Raw genomic sequence first — 20,708 nt, forward strand, 5'->3', positions numbered from 1 at the left:
GCAATATGTCCATTCTTCCATGTCCCCAGTCTTCTAGGTTATATGATGGCCAAAATCATTCACTCCACTTCCTCCTGAGCCCAAGCTGGCATGGACCTCCTTTTACCACACTCCTAGCATGTATGGCATGGCATGTAGGCAGGTGCAGTTCAGCCTCCCCTCTTTAGGTGCCACTGTTTGGGCAGCCACTGTGCAGAGGTTGGATGGAGCGTTTGTTCCTCTGAGGCCTCTGTAGGTGTCATCAAGGGAGCAGCCATCCGATTGGATGCTGCTGCACTGAATGATCTTCACAGGCATCTTTAGTGAGATGGTGCAAATAAATGTTCTAGGGTAGGGACAGAATCCCCACTGGCTGAGACAGTCCACTTAGTGCTAAGGAGAGGTTCCAGTCAAGGAGTGATAGTGCAGGGATACTATGCCTGGCTCTGCCATCTGGGAACCCTAGAGAGCTGGGATGAAGACCTTGCTTTCTGGTTTCATATAGGCGCCTGTTTAGCCACCCCTTCATCAGATGCTTTTCTGGTAACATAGCTTATCAAAGTGCTCTCTCAAATTCAAAGGCTATATTAAAGTATAACTAAGAGCTGTTAGACCTGGATTGCCTGTAATACTGACACCCTATTTCCATAGTGTTTGGAACTGTAAGGGAGCTATAAATGTGAGAAAAGTCCTGGACAGCCGCACTCAAATGATGATCGCCTTTATTTTATAAAAACATCAAAATACATGCCACAGCAAGAAAAACAGGGGACTGACACGTTTCACACTGAAATTAGTGCTTAATCATAGCTGTAACTGTAAGGGAGCTCCTTGACGCTGTCTTCCACATGTTAACTCTCACTTTTGTTTTAAAATAATAACTGTGTCTCCTTCCATCCATTGGTACTCAAGCTCAGGTACCAATCAATTGGCCCCACTTACAAGCATATAAACGGATTGCCTCTTTATGTTGCTTCTTCAGCTCATAGTCTGAGCTCTGCTTTACAAGGACAGGAATAGGCTGAAATCAGGCCAAATTCACTATTTGCAAAAAAAAAAAACTTTCAAAACGAAACTTCAGGATAAGCAATTATTGTCTTAATACAAGAGGCATATGTGTTCCTACTTGAATCTTGGAGCACTTTGTGTAATTCTTCCAGAGCTGTGTAGTAATCTATTTGAAATGTTGCCTCTGTGCAGGAGCAGCCTGTATCAAGGAACCACAAGAAAAAGAAAGAAAGGGCTCACCAACCTAGTGCATTATCCTAAAACCATATTTTTATTTAAAAAAAATGATAAGCATCATGCTCACAAATTAACAATAGGATAAAAGGTTGTCACATGGTACAACAAGTTCATTGCGTGGTACCATAACATTCAGTCCACAGTGCATCGACTTGTAGGACAGGAGGTGAAGATGCAATAGGCTGATGCGTTTTGAGGTTCAACCTCTTCTTGTGGTTCCAGAATTCCAGATATCCGCAGTCTTTTGAGCGCAACAAGACTTGACTTAGCTTTAAAGAACTGTGATGGAGTAAATTCCTGAGTGAGCCCACTCCCAAGCGCAGGAGACATTGTGTTTGTGACTGTGTGTGCATCCTGTATTAGGACCTGTCACTGCTGCCACCTCTTTATAAGCAGGTTGACTGGTCTTGCATCCCACCCTCTCCTCCAGTTTTCTGCAGGCAGCCTCTAGTGAGTGCTTGTTGGGTCCCTCACATCTCTACTCTATGTACAGGCTATGTACTATGCTATGATGATGTTGCTACTACTTTTACAAGGTAATAACTGGTGCACGCAAAGTAGATTTATGTCCTTTGTGGCTACTGAAGGATATATTTAAATGAAAGTTTTGTGTGAGTTGAGCTTTAATTATGAATTAATAATAACCGGGCTGCTATATTTGTATTTTTTATATCTGCATAGAGTTCATCTTTAATAATGGAAAATGACAGTGTGAGTAGCATGTTATGAAAACACTCGATCACAGCACTGATTTTCATGAGTGCTTTAGGTTTTTTCATGATTTTATCATGATTTTATGATGCTTGTCTTATATGGATAATACTATAATAGACTGCATGATTGAAATTATCCACAGCCAAACCTTTAACACACTAGCGTTTTCCTATTCTAAAGTCGTAAGTGTATTAACTTACCGCTGGTGTGGAAATAGAGCGATAGCAAAAATCACATGCCATTGGTCCAAAGTTTAAACTGGACTTGAATTGAACCTCCACTTTTCGGAACCCTCCCCCCTCCGGTGTCACATTTGACACCTTTCAGGGGGGAGGGGTGTGCAGATACCTGTATAATACAGGTATTTGCACCCACTTCCGGGCATAGAGTCTACGCCTCTCCCCCCCCCCCCCCCACTGTCTGCTGGGAAACACACGGGTCCCAGAGACAGCAGGGACCATCCAGATTGTGCAGCGCAACTCATGCATGCACAGTAGGGAACCGGGAAGCGAAGCCGCAAGGCTTCACTTCCTGATTCCCTTACCGAAGATGGCGCGGCAGCACCCGAGAGCCGAGCGACAGATCGGCTTCGGGTGCCGGCATTGCGGGCGCCCTGGACAGGTAAGTGTCCATATTTTAAAAGTCAGCAGCAGCAGTATTTGTAGATGCTGGCTTTTAAAACAAAAAAATTTTGGTGGACCTCCGCTATAAATGCACATTTTTTTTGCAGGTAAAAAAAATGTGCATTTATTATTTTTTGTTTCAGGAGCCTGAAAAGCATTGCACCAGCGATCAGGAGATCGCTGATGCCATGCAGGTCTAATTCACACTGTCAGTGTATAAGCTTGCTCATACCTCGCACAGGAAAAATGAATGAACTACCACAGTGCTTAACAGTGCCGTGGTAGTTCATTAAAAACTTCAAGCTGACAACTGCAAAGGCTGCCGGACCTTGTAGTTTTCCATTCACAAAGCGCTGTCAATGAGTGACATGGCCGGGTGGGTGGAGCCCCACACGGCTACAGTTTTTTAAAAATCTTGACAGCTAGTGGGTGGAGAAGAATCCCCGCTAGCTGGCACAGCGGGGGAGCGGGAGGTGTGGGGGCCGGTGCATTCATGTTAGACCCCGAACATGGGTGCAACATGTAACATGTTATGAAAGGTAAATGAATCTTTTAAATTCTATAACCCCTGCCTAAGAGGACAGGGAGGAAAGAGTGACTCAGTTGCTGGTGGATGATGCTGGATCACTGGAACTTAAGCTTTAAAAAGTGATAGTAAGATGAGAAGAGATCAGAAGCAAGTCAGGGTCAGCAGGCTGGGTAAGCAACTTGTAGGCAATGAGATACCAGAGGAATAATAGCTGGTGAATAAACTGGGGTCAATACAGGAGCAGAGGAGCAAGAAAGGAATTGTCACAGATGGGTCAAGAAACAAGCCAGGTCAGTAACAAGAATCAGGATCAGGTTGCAGAATTACTGGTCACATTTATAGAGCTGAAGACTTCTCAGCACTGAAGCCTGGTTTTAATGCGAGCCTTCACCCAAAAGGGGAAGTTCCACTTTTCTGCCTCCTCCCACCTTCCTCTTCAACTTTTGGCACATTATATTTTTTTTTCTTTTTTTGAGGAGCAGATACATAGTATCATTTGCCTAGGCCAGTGCTTCTCAACTCCAGTCCTCAAGGCGCCCGAACAGGTCATGTTTTCATTATTTCCCTCAGATGAAACGGCTGTAGTAATTACTAAGGCAGTGAAACTGATCAAATCACCTGTGCAAAAAAATGGAAAGCCTGAAAACATGATCTGTTAGGGCGCCTTGAGGACTGGAGTTGAGAAACACTGGCCTAGGCGATCACAGCAAAAATTGCCCCCCCCCCCTTCTTCCCTGTCCACACCCTTTTGAGATACGTCATAGGTCCCAGAAGGCTGCAGGACCATTCACAAAGAGCAGCATGGCTCACGCATATGCAGCCACAGCCGTCTTCCCACACTAAAGATGCTGGTGCTGAGGTGAAGACTGGTGAAGAACCGGCCTGTTAGGGTGGCGCTGGATTCCTGAATAGGTAAGTCTCCTTTTATTTAAAGTCAACAGCTACAGAATTTGTAACTGCTGACTTTTAATTTTTCAGACTGAAGAAACACTTTAGCTAGCCTACTTGGTACCACTAAGAGCAATGAGCACATTCTTATGCTGCCGCGTACACACGATTGGACATTCAACAACAAAATCATGGATTTTTTTTCCGAAGGATGTTGAACTTGTCTTGCATACACACAATAACACAAATGTTGTCGGAAATTCAGAACGTCAAGAACACGGTGACGTACAACACGTACGACGGGACTATAAAAAGGAAGTTCAATAGCCAGTGCGCCACCCTTTGGGCTCCTTCTGCTAATCTCGTGTTTATCTCGTGTTAGTAGAAGTTTGGTGAGAGACGATTCGCGCTTTTCAGCCTTGTGCTTTTCAGCTCGTTACTGCTTGTTAGTGTGTGCTTGTGGGTTCGTATCTGTTCTTCAGTGCGTGTTGTCAGTTAGTTCCTGTCTTTCAGTGCGTTCTAATAGTTCGTATCTGTTTTTCAGCGTGTTCTTGTTCGCTCGTTTCTGATTTTCAGCTCGCTCTTTTCAGGCCTTTCTGATTTTCAATGTGATCTGTTAGTTCGTTCTGACCAGCCGACCGTTTTGAAGCCATGTTGTGAATACATACTCGTCGTAGAGTTCGTGCTGTGCTTGGGCTTGGTGTTGGAGTTCTTGATTTGACCCAAGTCCAGTCCATGAACAGGGCAGGGAGGAGTTCATGGAGGAAGAATTGTTTGCTCCAGCGTGACCAATTCTTGCACATGCCTTTGCTGCGGGAGATCCAGGAGAATAATCCTGATGAATTTAGGGATTATCTCCGGATGACGGACCCCGTTTTTCACCGTCTGTTGGCTTTGCTGCCCCCTTATATTACGAAGCAGGACACCTGCATGCGGCAACCCATCACTCCCGAGCAGAGGCTCGTCGCCACCTTGCAGTACTTGGTGACGGGGAGATATCAAGTTTACGATTGGGATCTCCCCCCCCCAGGCTCTGGGAATCATTATTCCAGAGACCTGTTCTGCCATCATACAGGTCCTGCAGAAGGACTATATTAAGGTAAGTTTTCTCCATTAACATCACATTCTATCTATTTAATGATTGATAATGTATTGTATTGATTTCATTATTCCATAATTACCATGATTGGAATATGCTGTGAATGTCCTCTTTGTCCTCATGCATGCTGGAAGCTTTTAATGCTCCTTTTTTGTCCTTCATGCATATTTGCCTTCACTAACCTCCCCAGCATGCTATCCTGAGCCCATACACACCTAGTCTAGTCACTTAACAATGTATTTTGTCAGCTCCATTGTAGTGCTTACCCTAAAAACCCCCTAAAATGTGTCCAAATGTTCTTGTTGTCCTTAACCGCTTGCCGACTGCCGCCCGAACATTTACGTCGGCAGAATGGCACAGACAGGCAAATGGGCATACAGGTACGTCCCTTTAAATTTGCCGCCGTGTGGTTGCACGTGCGCGACCCTGCCGCAAGCTCTGTGAGTGTGATCGCTCGATGCCCGCAGGGATACCTGCGATCATCTCACAAAGAAGAAGAACGGGGAAATACTGATGTAAGCAAGCATTTCCCCTTTCTGCCTAATGACACTGATCACCGCTCCCTGTGATCGGGAGCAGTGATCAGTGTCGTGTCACGCGTAGCCCATCCCCCCTACAGTTAGAATCACTCCCTAGGACACACTTAACCCCTGCAGCACCCCCTCCTGGTTAACTTCACTGCCAGTCACATTTACACAGTAATCAATGCATTTTTAATCGCACTGATTGCTGTATAAATGTGAATGGTCCCAAAATAGCGCCAAAAGTGTCCGATCTGTCCGACATAATGTCACAGTCACAATAAAAATCGCTGATCGCTGCCATTACTAGTAAAAAAAAAAATTAACAAAAATGCCATAAATCTATCCCCTATTTTGTAAACGCTATAACTTTTACGCAAACCAATCAATAAACTCTTATTGCGATTTTTTTTACCAAAAATATGTAGAATACGTATTGGCCTAAACTGAGGGAAAAAAATGTTTTTTTTATATATTTATATAATTTATATATATTTTTTTATATATTTTTGGGGGATATATATTGCAGCAAAAAGTAAAAAAAAAAATGCGTTTTTTTCAAAATTGTGGCTCTTTTTTTCTTTATAGAGCAAAAAATAAAAACCACAGAGGTGATCAAATACCACCAAAAGAAAGCTCTACTTGTGGGGAAAAAAGCCACGTCGCACGACCGCACAATTGTCAGTTAAAGCAGTGCCGAATCGCAAAAAGTGCTCTGGTCTTTGGCAAATTCAGGCATAGTGCAAGAGGCTTTTTTGGGGGGGCCCAAACTCATTTGGAACCCTCCCTCCCCCCAACCGCTAAGTCAACCGATACCAATCCTCTATCTGCTGACTTTGCCAAATCCATACACACTATACCTACCTCTTTTGTGTTCATATTTATGGATGAATTCACCAAAGCATGTTTGTGCAATGGCCTGCCTGAATACTTTCAAATGGTTCTGGTTCAAGTTTTGTTCTCCTATTATCTTGATAGGTAATTGCAGAATGTAAAAATGTGCTTCAATTTGTACAGTGTGCATTTATATTTTTGTATTATGACACTTCTTACCTGTCCAGTGGTCTGCCAATAGTGTAAGTAAGGAGGGGCTGGCCAAATTAATACACATTATTTAGGCATTCAGCTCTCAATGAAGTGGAGAGGGTTACCTGTCCAAAACACCCCCCCCCCCATTAAATGTTTACAATGGGCCATGAGAGGGGGTTAGTAATCTGATAAGTGGACCTTATACTTTTGTCTTTAAATACTCATTTCAATAAATGTTCTACTTATGTTGGCCAAGAATGTTTGTGTCTAATCTGCTTGCAATGTTATGTGCAAAAGTACTATTTTTTTTTCTTGTTTGACTCCACAGTTTCCTTCGAACCCACAGGAATGGCAGACTGTGGCCTCCCAGTTTGCCCAGCAGTGGGACTTCCCCAACTGCGACGGGGCAATAGCTGGGAAGCACGTCCACATCGTCCCACCCCCCCACTCGTGGTCCTACTATTATAATTATAAGGGGTATAATAGTATAGTGTTGTTGGCGGTGGTGTCAGCGACTTACGAGTTCCTGTATGTGGACATGGATTTTGGATCATGGAGTCATCTCCTAGACGGAGTTCTTCAAACGGCTCCAGAATGACAGCTTGTGCTTACCACCTCCTGAAGATAATGTGGCGGGACTCCTGTTTGTCTTCGTCGTGGACGAAGCTTTTGCACTGGGGACCATATTCTGCGGCCATTCCCGAGGAGGACCCTCACCCCAGACCAGAGGGTTTTTAATTACCTACTGGCCAGAGCCAGAAGAGTGGTGGAAAATGCCTTTGGAATAATGGCCAGCCAGTTCCGCCTATTTCTTACAGCTATCAACATGGCGGAATATAAAATCAATCACATCGTTCTTGCATGCTGCATACTACATAACTTTTTAAGAAAAAATGCATCAAACTATGTGGCCTCAGTTGGGACTGAGGCCGGCTTATTACCGGATCCAACAAAACTGATGGCTCTTGAACCTGGCCGTCCTGGCTTGCCCCCATCAAAGCGCCCGCGAAGTTTGCCAAACGTATGTAGAATAATTTGCGGGTAGGGGGGCCATTGATATGCCAGAGAATCGATAAACCTGTTTAAAATAATTTTTTTATTTATAAACTGAACTCATATTTCATTTTATTTACTGCTTGTGTTTCTTATCTGTCTCCTCGGTTCTCCAATGGCCTTGTATTTTTGGCCTTTATTTCAATAGTGCAAACGTAACAATCTCTTCTTCAGTTATTATGTTGTGCTATGGGTCTGCTACAAACACACCTTGTTTTTGTTGTTAATGTATGTAATGCATTAATGATAAAAAAAAAAAAAAAAAAACTCCAACTCCATTAATTAATTACTCGTAGTCCCTAAAATGGCCTGAGTGGGGCAAATTTTAGAGCACTGTGGGTGTTATTTACTAAAGGCAAATCCACTTTGCACTATAAGTGCACTTGAAAGTGCACTGAAACTGCACTGAAAGCGCACTTGTAGTGCAAAGTGGATTTACCTTTAGTAAATAAACCCCATTGCCACTGTAACTACACCAACTTACTCCAAAAACTGGTATTGAGCATTGAAAGAAGAAGCCACACATTGTTGAGTATAAAACATTTTACTCAAAGCACATTCACACGTGCGTTATAAAAGGGTTTTTTAACAAACCAACATTGGTTTTGTAACATTTATGTTTGACAGTAGATATAACCTTTTTTGGCATGTTTAAAACCATAACACAACTCAGGAACTTACAAAGTTCAACTTTGATAAAGTGAAGGCAATATGTGACATTAGTATGTCATAACTGTGTTGATTTTGCCTTTATCAGATGGGGTGATGTCACCCCTGTAAAAGCCACATTTTGAAGATGCACACAAATTTGGAGTCAAAATGTGGATTTCCCTCCTGATCCCATGCCTAATGTCAACATGTGCTAGCTCCCATCATGGGGGATCAATGGACGTGTTTCGGGGGTGCAACCCCTTCCTCTCATCTACTTTAGTTGCGAGGAAGGGGTTGCACCCACAAAACGCGTACATTGATATCCCGTGATGGCAGATAGCACATGTTGACACACTGTGTGCATCTTCTAAATTTGGTTTTCAAATTACTGAAATTAAAAAATATATATATATAAAATACAACCAGCAAATTTACAATTTTGTTGTTTTTAGATTCTGCCTAAAACATCAATGATGTTGGTCATTTTTTTTTGGACATCATTCATGTTTTCCTTGACCTTCTCTTAATCATGATTGCACACCATGATCTCAGCAATGAGGCACTGTGCAATTGCACTGTTGAAATGAATTTCTTCTTCCACAATATCCACATAACCTAAAAATAAAAAAACACACCGTGTATTATAAATATGCAGGCATACATCTATTACCTGAAGCTGTGGTCTCAGACACTGACCTGTTGTGATCACAATTTCACCCACTTCGTGAACCTCTCCCTACACATCTTCTTCATGGTGTGTGGGGATTTCCCCTTCTTCATGAGTAGTGGGGTTCATGGTGTCCTGAGATGTCCAGATTCTTTTCTTCCCTATGTGAAAAAAAAGGTATACTTAGCACACAGATATTTGAGGCAAGAAATAGGAATATGAAACATTGCTTGGAAGTGTCGTACAATTGTCTGTTTTAATTTGGGGCATCAGTGGTTAGTGGCCTATACTGCTTATACATTGAGGCCTATATTGGGACAAGATTAGGAGAGTTGAGCCTGACATTAGGGTTTGTCTTGTGTTTGGCTTGCAGAGAAAATGGATAAATTTACTGACCCAGACTTCCTGCCAAACTCCATAGACATGTACAGGGAGCTGCCATGTCTGTGGCAAGTCAAACACAGAGAATACTCCAAGAAGCTAAAGAGCAAGGCAGCGCTGAAGCAACTGTTGGAATTGGTGAAGCCTGTGTATCCCACAGCAGACATCACCTATTTGAAGGCCAAAATTGGTGGCCCGAGGAGCACATATAATAGGAAGCGCAAAAAGGTCCAGGATTCCATGAGATCAGGAGCAGCAGCAGACGACGTTTATGTTCCCAGGCTCTGGTACTACCACAGACTGCATTTTTTGTCAGACCATAGTAAACCCATGCCATCACTATCTACTCTTCCTTCCACACTTCCTTCCACATCAGATGAGGCTTCAGAAGTCCAACCTGGGCCTTCCACCCAGGAAGAAGATGCGGAGAAGCCCAGCTTGAGCCAGCGATAGCATTGTTCAACATATTTCTTGTCAATAATTAAATTATGTTAACTAGATGTTATTATTGATCACTAATTTCTGATTTAACAAAGTGGTTTACACATCAATAGACAATAGTAGCCAAAAATGATTGGGACAAGAATGAAAAATGCTGGGGTCAGAATGATAGTCATTTCTATTTGTTAACATTCAATTTGCAACAGTCATGAGCTCAAAATTGTGTGTGATTAATGACCAATGTACCATTTTCATACACAGGAAAGTCTCAGCCAGGAGGTGGCTGTGGAAAGTGGCAGCCAGGAGGTTGCCTGTGTAAAGTGGAAGCCAGGAGGTGGCCGTGGAAAGTGGCAGCCAGGAGGTGGCCGTGGAAAGTGGCAGCCAGGAGGTGGCCGTGGAAAGTGGCAGCCAGGAGGTGGCCGTGGAAAGTGGCAGCCAGGCTGAATCCCAGGTTCCTCCCCTCCACCTTCCAACAAAAAGGAAAAGGCCAACAAAAAGGATCAGGAAGGCGAAGAACCTGGAGGAGTCAGTGACTGTTTTGTTTCGGCAAGCTACTGCGGTCCTCACAACAACCCCTGGTGGCCCTGAGTTGTATGGCTGTCTGACAGCTAGTAAACTGGAAGAAATGGAGGTGAGCCAACGTTTCATGTGTGAGGAGATAATAATTCAGGCCCTAAACAAGAGGATGAGGGGCCAACTCACAACTAAAACTCACCTGGGGTACAAAGGCTTTACCAATTCCAACTTTTTCTCCAGCGTTGCCTTCCTCTTTATTTTGTTAGGACCCCTAATAAATTAATTTTTGGTTTGGAAAAATACTTGGCTATGTGTTTTACTTCAAAAAGGGCAGTTTGTGAGTAGGCAGGTACTTTTTTCACTTTAGCAGCCTTGCATGGCCCACTAAAACTCCTCTAAGGCCTGTTGCACATGGACAACTAAAAACACCACTTTAGACACTCAGACAATTTTATTTTTTTACTGATCTAAATGCAACCCATTGTTTTTAATAGGCTGTTACACGTGGGTGTATAAGCTTTTACTGTGTAAAGATTAGTTAAAATAAAAATACAAACATCTGCATTGCTGTGCAGAATTTTACACACGTACTTGTGTACATGTGCAAATGTGCGCATATACACATGTACACCACAACCCAAAAAAACCCTTGTTAATTGTTTTTGGTTTGAGATCTGCAAGACTCTAGAGCTGAGAGATTTGATTGATACTCTTGATTAATTAAAGGAAAAAAAACAGTTCACTCACTTTGCTAGTGGGGTTGCACTTTGCAAGAGAATTTGCTACGCTCTAGTTCTCCTCCACTGACCTGCTCCTGTATTGATCATGCCTTGTTATCTGACAATAAATTCTGCCTGTTACTCTCGTACCATGCTACCCATAGGTTGCTGGCTTGTCCCTGACTCCTTCTCTGCCTGCTGTATTGATACGGTCTTGCCTGGCTGTTGCTGTCCCTGACTTGTTCCTGTACACTTCCCATTGGTGATCCACATCTTCTTTAACCATCAGCCATGTGACAACAGCACTCATGAGACCCAGTGACGAGTGCTGGATTTATAAGGGGCAAAACACACTATCCCCTCCCCCCTTTATACAAAAATAATATGGAAAAAATTATAAAATAATAAAAGATAAAATAATAATAAATGTTATAAAATATATAAAATTAGATTTTTTTTTTTTTTTTACATGTATCTTTGGAAGTAATATTTTGCTGGCCATCATCCGTAAAAGTTTTTACTCTGGGCTGGTATATTGTATCATTTTTAAAAATGAATTTTGGCAGCTCAAGTGCATGCATGACCTCAGTTCGACGTTCTGTCATGCATTCTAAAAATGTGTGACTGCTATTGACTGTCAAAATCAACTCTGTGTAAGAGAAGCCCCCAGAACCTGAAGTGCCCCGGGCCCCCCCAAGGTCTGGCCTTACCAGCGATATCAATGGCATCCCCATCTACTGACATTTATGCCACTCCTTTGTCCCTGTCCCTTCTGCCCCATTACCCAGGAGAGTTTATTACACCAGTACATTGATCCATTGTTAAATCCAATGTTTAATTCATAGTGTGGGGAGGGGTTTTAATTGCAGTCATTGCCATATTTTTCCCTCAAGCTTTAAATGTGGCAGTAAAAATAGTTTGACAGTATTTCTAAAGTTTTCACACTTTTTTTCACACTCTATCCAAAACTAAAAAAAGTTTGGGCTGCAGTTGGATTTAAGGAATATTGGGGTCAATTCACTAAGAGTTAAATAACAGCCAAAAAAATGCTTGCGGTAAATCAGTTTTGAAAGTTAAATTCACTAAGAATTTTGCGTTAAATACCGAATGTGTTGTTTGTTAGATTTAACGGTAATTACTGCATTATTTAATGCGGTAATTTATCGCATTGAGCTGGTTGCTAAGGAGTGGGCCGGGAAGCTGGCCACCACGTCCTTAACAACAGGTTCCCCGCTGACAGCTAAATGTCAAAAATACATGCCGGCTATTATAAATTATGAAAAAAATGTTCATAATTTTTAATTGCCAACGTGTTTTTTTTTTACATTCAGCTGTCAGAGGGGAACACACTGAGGCTGATGAGTCATTTGTTGTTAAGGATGTGGTGGTCATCTTCCCTGCCTGCTCCTTATCACTATTGGGAGGGACCACCACACTGTTTTTTTGACAAATACCGCATGTGATACCGCCAGCAAAACCCTGGTGCTAAATATTCAATTGTTAATTAAACGTAGGAGCTTACCACATGGTTTTTAAAATATATTTATGGGCACATTTTTCATTTTTTTGTGAATTTACTGCGTAAATTCATTTTTTTTGTGACTTTATTTAGCGCATTCAATGATTTATGAAAATGAGTCACATGGCCGCGTTATCGTATGCGGTAAGTGTTAGTAAATTGACCCCATTGATCTGCTTGATCAAAGAATAACACTTTTCTAAAAATCAGTGCTTTGGTAACTCCATAAGAATTGTTTACTTTCCTATGCATCTATAACTGAACTACAGTGGGAAGTAAATGTATGAGTTCCACTGAGCTGAATGTATCTAATGGTGTGAAATTATCCATATGATCTTTATTTACATTATGATACAACGCTGCGTTATGACAATATATCTTTCCTGAGGAAATGGCTTTCCTGCTAAGTGGCAAGTAGACACTCAACATTAAAATATATTACAGGAGCTAACTTTGTCAATATTGACTTATCATACAATAATGTGAAGGAGTTACTTCAATCTGTTTGCTATACAATACTCTGTCGGGTTTTATTTTGCAGATATGAACAGTAAATATTTATGGGGATTAGATGTATTAAGTAGAACTGATCCGGCAAATAGAATAAACCATTTTCCTATTATCTAAACACTGTGTATGTTTAAATTTAAAGTGGACCTAAAGCTTGAACAAAACTTTGCTATCCTTCACACCTACAGGCCTCAAGTCCTTATGAATGCAAACTATTGTGTAATACTTACCTTAGGGTGTGTTTACTTTCAGCCATCATTGCCACCCCTTTGAAAAGTAGTCTGCAGTGGATTGCTTTTTAGAGGCATTTGACTTGGAGTGATATATCACCTCCTGGAATGCCTTCTCTAACCCTTGAAAGCCTGCAGCACCACATCACACCTTTGTGTATTGCACATGGTTGCAGGGCTCTTGCGGTTTAGCCCCAGTACTGCCTACCGAGCATGACCTGTGGTATCATTTTTTGCCACACCACAACCGTGACAGTGTGTACTAACCTGGTCAATCTGCAGCTTGGTGATCATGGCGCCTATTTTTACTGACCCTGGCCGCCCGCGTAAACGAGACCTAAAACTGCTTCATTCTTTCTCCACCTTTGCTTCTGGCACATGGGGTCATGGCAGTGGGGGGGGGGGGGCATGGATGCCACTGGATTTCTGAAGGTGTGCCGTGGTATCTGGTACCAAGCCACCAGTCGCAGATCCTTTAGGTCCTGTAGGTTGCAAGGTGGGGTCTCCATGGATTAGACTAGGCCTTGATGGATTGAGACCTGGAGATTATGGAGGTAAAGTCAACACCTCAAACTTGTTGTTGTGTTTCTCAAACCATTCTTGAACAATTTTTGCAGTGTGGCAAGGCGCATTATCCTGCTGAAAGAGGCCACTGACCTCAGAGAATACTGTTTCCATGAAGTAAACAAAAATGGTACCGCGCTAATCCTGGATAAATTAGCTAAAGTAACTTAAAGTGGTGTGACATACATAAAAAGTGTGTAATCACAGATATAGTGACGCTATAGCAGTGATAACACTAAACGTGTATCAATCTCCACTCATATGGCAACAGCTCTGAGTGGGGAGATGATAATCATCTATGGTGACAATAGTCATTAAATATCTCTCATCATGCCCATAAGCAGAATACCAATAGTGTAAAAATTGTCACTAATCAATAAATAATAAATCAATAAATATATATCTCATCATGCCCATAAACAAATTATCAAAAATATAAAGATATAAAAAGTGTCGTTTAAACAAAGTGCATTATGCAATCTAAAGTGACTTTTAGTACATCGTAAACATGCAACACTTAAAGTGACATTGTGCAACAGTGCAATGACATTTTTTAAATTTTTTTTTTAGAAAATAGTAGAATATCCAGAAATTAACAAGTGCTATAGCATGAAATCTATTTCATATACTGTGGGGTGCTTCTCCTATCTGAGTTCTGTTTAGTTTACACCAGATAGCGCGGGAATAATTATATAAATTTTTGTTTCCATGAAGGGTTATACTTGGTCAGCAAGAATGTTTAGGTAGGTAGTATGTATCCACATGAATGGCAGGACCCAAGGTTTCCCAGCAGAACACTGGCCTTGCGTTTTGTACTCGTCCAAATCATTTGGTGGAGGGGGGATTATGGGTGGGGTTGTTTTTCAGGGGTTGGGCTTGGTCCCTTAGTTCCAGTGAAGAAAACGCTTAAGGCGTTAGCATACCCAAAGATATGTTGGACAATTTCATGCTTCCAACTTTGTGGGAACAGTTTGGGGATGTCGCCTTCCTGTTTCAACATGACTGCACATCAGTGCACAAAGCAAAGTCCATAAAGGCATGGATGAGCCAGTGTGTAGGGGGGAACTTTACTGGTCTGCACATAGTCCTGACCTCAACCCAATAGAACACCTTTGGGATGAATTACAGTGGAGACTGCAAGCCAGACCTTCTCGTCCAGCATCAGTGTCTGACCTCACAAATGCGCTTCTGGAAGAATGGTCAAACAGTCCCAAAGACACACTTCTAAGGGCCCTTTCACACTGGGGCGGTTTGCAGGTGCTATTGCGCTAATAATAGCGCCTGCAAACCGACCCGAAAGTGCCGCTGCTTTGTCTCCAGTGTGAAAGCCCCGAGGGCTTTCACACTGGAGCGGTGCGCTGGCAGGACGGGAAAAAAAGTCCTGCCAGCAGCATCTTTGGAGCGGGGAAGGAAATCAATGGGACAATGGGAAATCAATGGGACAGCGCGGCTATACTGCCGGCAAAGCGCCTCTGCAGAGGCACTTTGCAGTGGTTTTTAACCCTTTCTCGGCCGCTTTTTGGTAAAACCGCCCCGCTAACGGCCGAATACCGATGGTAAAGCAAACGTCGACGACGCCCCCGCCCCAGTGTGAAAGGGGCCTTAACCTTGTGGACAGCCTTCCCAGAAGAATTTAAGCTGTTATAGCTGCAAAAGGTGGGCCAAGTCAATGTTGAACTTTAAGGCCCCAGTGTGAAAGGGGCCTTAACCTTGTGGACAGCCTTCCCAGAAGAATTTAAGCTGTTATAGCTGCAAAAGGTGGGCCAAGTCAATGTTGAACCCTACAGACTTATGCCCCGTACACATTGGCAGACATTGATCGGACATTCCGACAACAAAATCTTAGGATTTTTTCAAACGGATGTTGGCTCAAACTTGTTTTGCGTACACACGGTCGCACAAAGTTGTCGGAATTTCCGATCCCCAACAACGCAGTGACGTCAACCACGTACGATGAGACTAGAAAAGGCCAGTTCAGAACCAAGCGTGGCACCCTTTGCTAATCTCGTGTTAATAAAAGTTTGGTGAGAGACGATTCGCGCTTTTTCAGACTCGTGGCTTTCAGATCGTTTTCTGCGGTTCAGTTTGTGCTTGTGGGTTTGTATCTGCTCTTCAGTGCGTGCAACGAGTACCATTGACTGGTCATTGTGTTCTTGTTCGTTCGTTACTGTTTTTCAGGTCGCTCTTCACAGGCCTTGCTGTTCTTCAGTGCGTTCTGTTACTTCATTCTGAGCAGCCGACCATTTTCTAGCCATGTTGCGTATACGTACTCCTCGTAGAGTTCGTGCTGTGCGGGGGCTTGGTGTTGGGGTCCTGACCTTGACACAAGTCCAGTCCATGAACAGGGTGGGGAGGAGTTCATGGACCAAGAATTTTTTGCTTCAGCGTGACCAGTTCTGTCATATGCCTTTGCTCCGTGAGATCCGTGAGAATAATCCTGATGATTTCAGGAACTTTCTCAGGATTACGGACCCCGTATTTCACTGTTTGTTGGCTTCGCTGACCCCCTATATCAGCAGGCAGGATACCTGCATGAGGCAAGCCATCACTCCGGAGCAGAGGCTCGTCGCTACCCTGCGGTACTTGGCGACAGGGAGAAGCCTGCAGGACCTCAAGTTCTCAACAGGCATCTCCCCCCAGGCTCTGGGGATCATTATCCCAGAGGCCTGTTCTGCCATCATCCAGGTCCTGCAGAAGGAGTATATGAAGGTAAGATTTTTATCATTTAATATCACATTTTATTGTATTGAATGTTTGCTAATATATTGTATTTCTTTACTCATTCCCTAATTACCATGATTGTAATATGCTGTGAATGTCCCCTTTGTCCTCATGCATGCTTGAATTTTATGGGGTTTTTTTTTTGTCCTTCATACATATTTGCCTTCACTTACCTCCCCAGCATGCTCTCCTGCCCTATATTCACATCATGTAGTCACTTAACAATGTATTTTATCAGCTCCATAGTAGTGCTTTACCCCAAACACCCCCTAAAATGTTTAGAAATCTGATTTGTGTTTTAAATTCAGGCAGAGTGCCATAGGCTTTTTTTTGTAGTGTCCCCAAATCATTTTTATTAACCCTCCCTCCCCCCAACTGCTAAGTCAGCTGATACCAATTCTCTATCTATCCTCAATCATCTATCTGCTGACTTTTCCAAACCCATACACACTATACACATCTCTTTTGTGGTCAGATTTATGGATGAATTCCCCAAAGCATGTAGTGCAAGGGCCTGCCTGTATACTTTCAAATAGTACTGTTGAAAGTTTTTGTATCCTGTTATTATCTTGATAGGTAATATCAGAATGTCCAAATGTGCTCAAATGTGTACAATGTGTATTTATATCTTTGTATTATGACACTTCTTACCTGTCCAGTGGGCTGCCAATAGTGTAACTAAGGAGGGCTGTTCCAAGTAATACCCATTATTTAGGCATTCATCTCTCAATGAAGTGAAGAGGGTTACCTGTCCAAGATTCCCCCCCCCTATAATGTTAGAAATGGCCCATGGGGGGGGAGGGGGAATATGATAGGTGTACCTTATACTTTGGTGTTGTAAAATTCCCCTTAATAAATGTTATCTGGATGTTGGCCAAGAATGTTTGTGTCTAATCTGCTTTCCATGTTTATGTGCAAAAATACTAATTTTTTTTGTTTTCCTCAACAGTTTCCTTCCACGCCACAGGAATGGCAGACTGTGGCCTCCCACTTTGCCCAGCGGTGGGACTTTCCTAACTGCGGAGGGGCATTTGATGGGAAACACGTCCACATCGTCCCACGACCCAACTCGGCGTCATACTATTATAATTACAAGGGGTTCAATAGTGTTGTGTTGTTGGCGGTGGTGTCGGCTAATTACGACTTCCTGTATGTGGACGTGGGGAAGAATGGCCGGATGTCTGATGGTGGAGTCATCGCCCAGACGGAGTTTTACAGGCGTCTTCAGAATGGCAGCTTGGACTTGCCACCTCCAGAAGAGAATGTGGAAGGACTCCCATTCATCTTCGTTGTGGATGAAGCATTTGCGCTGGGGGACCATCTTATGCGGCCATTCCCGATGAGGACCCTCACCCCAGAACAGAGGGTTTTTAATTACCGGCTGGCCAGAGCCAGAAGAGTGGTGGAGAACACATTTGGAATCATGGCCAGCCGGTTCCGCCTATTTCTGACACCCATCCATATGGCGGAGTATAAACTTAATCATATAATTCTGGCGTGCTGTGTTCTACATAACTTTTTACGCCAACATTCTGCCAACTATGCTGGCTCAGTTAGGCCTGAGGCCGGAATTATAAATGAAACAACCCTGACGGCGCTTGAAAGTGGCCGTCCTGGCTTGCCCTCCCTGAGTGCCCGTGATGTCCGGTTAAGATACCTTGAGTTCTTTGCGGGTAGGGGGGCCATCAATATGCCAGACAATTTGTGAAGCCTTTATCAAATAAAATCCCCAAAAAAGCAAATCTTTGGTGACATTTACTGCTTGTGTTTGTTTTAGCTGACCCTGACAGCAATGTGGGGAGTCCTGAAAATGGCGTGATTGTGTAACCTTATACAAAGCACTGTTGGGTGTTATTTACCAAAGGCATAGACACTTTGCACTACAAGTGCACTTGAAACTGCACTTGTAGTGCAAAGAGGATTTGCCCTTAGGAAATAACCCCCATTTTCACAGAAAGCAGCAATTACATCACCACAAAAGTGTTGTAGTGTTGAGACAATAATCCACACATTCTTGATTAACAATCTTTTTAATACCTGCACAATCACATGTGCATTTAGAAAAGGTTTTTAAAACAAACCAACATGTTTGTTGTATAACAATTTTTGGGGTGGCATGATCAAAAATAGAAATGTCCATTTAGGATAAAACGAGCATGGGTAAAACCAACAAGAAAGACACAAATCTTGAACTTACAAAGTTCACATATGGTAAAACTTGAAGGCAATATCAGACATGATTATTTAGGAACTGTGTTTGATATAGCGTTCAGATGGGGTGAAGTCACCCCAGGAAAAGCCAAATTTTGAAGATGCACACCAATTTACGAATGTCAACATGTGCTAGCTGCCATCATGGGGGATCAAGGGACGTGTTTTGGGGGAGCAACCCCTTCCTCTCAGCTACTTTATTATTGAGGAAGGGGTTGCACCCCCAAAACGCGTCCATTGATCTCCCGTGATGGCAGATAACACATGTTGGCACACTGTGTGCATCCTCAAAATTTGGCTTTTCTAAAAATCGCTAAAACATTTTTAACATTGTAGCACACAAAAAAACAAAGTGATTTGTAGGGGTTTTAAACTCTCCCCAAAACATCAATGATGTTATTATTTTTTTTAATAACATCATTGATGTTTTTCTTGATGTTTTCCAAAGCTAAATTACACCCCATGATCTCCCCGATCAGGATCTGTGCACTTTCAGAGGTGAAATGCCCTGGGTCCACAACATCATGATCACCTAAAAAGAGAGAAAACCACAAAAAAAAAAAACAGGTATTATAAATATGCCGGCATCCATCTCTTACCTGAGTCTGTGGTCGCAGACACTCACCTGTTGTGGTGCCAATTTCCACCACGTTTTCTTCCTCCTCCTGCTCTGCTTGGGTTGGGGGTATTTCCTCTTCTTCCCGAGGTGGGGGGGTCTGTGGTCTCCTCGGATGAGGGGTGCCCTCTGAGTCTTTTCTCCCCTATGTAAAACAAAAATGGTATAATTAGCACACAGATATTTGATGGCCGAAATATAGAGATGAAACATTGCTTGGAAGTGGTGTACAATTGTCTATTTTTGCAGAGTTCCAAGATGTAGCATTTTTATTGTCCGTTGTCAAGCTTCAAGACTTTACCTGTCTTGTACAAGATTCACAGATGGAGACCCCCCTATAGTATACACTGGAGCACCTGTGTGGGGCCCCCTAATAAAAAGGGTGTTCTGGTGTCCCACACTAGTGCTCCAGTGTCCAGATGTGAAAACTGCTGCTGAGTGTCCTCTCCTTACACAGAATCTAGTTTGCATTTCATTCTAGTCACAAACCCATCTACACAACCAAATATTTTTCATACAAGTAGGCCCTAAAAAATGTTGGCAAATGCATATGGCCTAAACAATGGTGTTTTATAGGCCGAAAGAAAAATGTTTGATACGAACGAATAATGGGCCCATGAACATGAAAGTTGCCATTTTAAACTGTACAACACTTAAGAAAAGCACATGGAGCAGCACGAACGTAATAAAGACAAAAAAGAATAGGAACACAGCACAACTACTTACTTTTTTGCAGCACTCTCCGGATCTTTCTGTATTGCTCGGGCTCTCTTAATTTCAGGTCCGACCACCGCTTCCTGAGCTGATCTTTCGATCGTCGTACCCCGAAATTCCGGTGCAGACTCCTGACCACTTTCGCCATGATCTTGGCCTTTCTGATATTGGGGTTGGGGTAAGGTCCATACTTTCCATCATAGTCAGCCTTCTTCAGGATGTTGACCATCTCCAACATCTCACCAAAGGACATATTTGAGGCCTTAAATCGTCTCCTTCTGGATCGGGACGTTTCTGGATCCGGGCTTTCCTCCTCCTCCTCCTCGTTGCTATAATTAGCACGCACCTGCTCTGACTCCGCCATGTGCTCTTCACCCACTGCGCCGAACGAAAAGGGGCGGGGAATACACTAGAAAGAACGTCAGGGGCGGGTGGAGTTACACGCATGCGCAGTGTGTATAAAGCGTAACACGGGTGCGTAGTACATACGATCTGTGAGCGGAGGAAGGAGTATCGGAGGCGCCAATCGTGATAACGAAGGTAAGAGCCAAACTTGGGCCTATACTGC

This window comes from Aquarana catesbeiana, linkage group LG02 (genome assembly GCF_042186555.1).
Source record: "Aquarana catesbeiana isolate 2022-GZ linkage group LG02, ASM4218655v1, whole genome shotgun sequence".
Classification (NCBI taxonomy): Eukaryota; Metazoa; Chordata; class Amphibia; order Anura; family Ranidae; genus Aquarana; species Aquarana catesbeiana.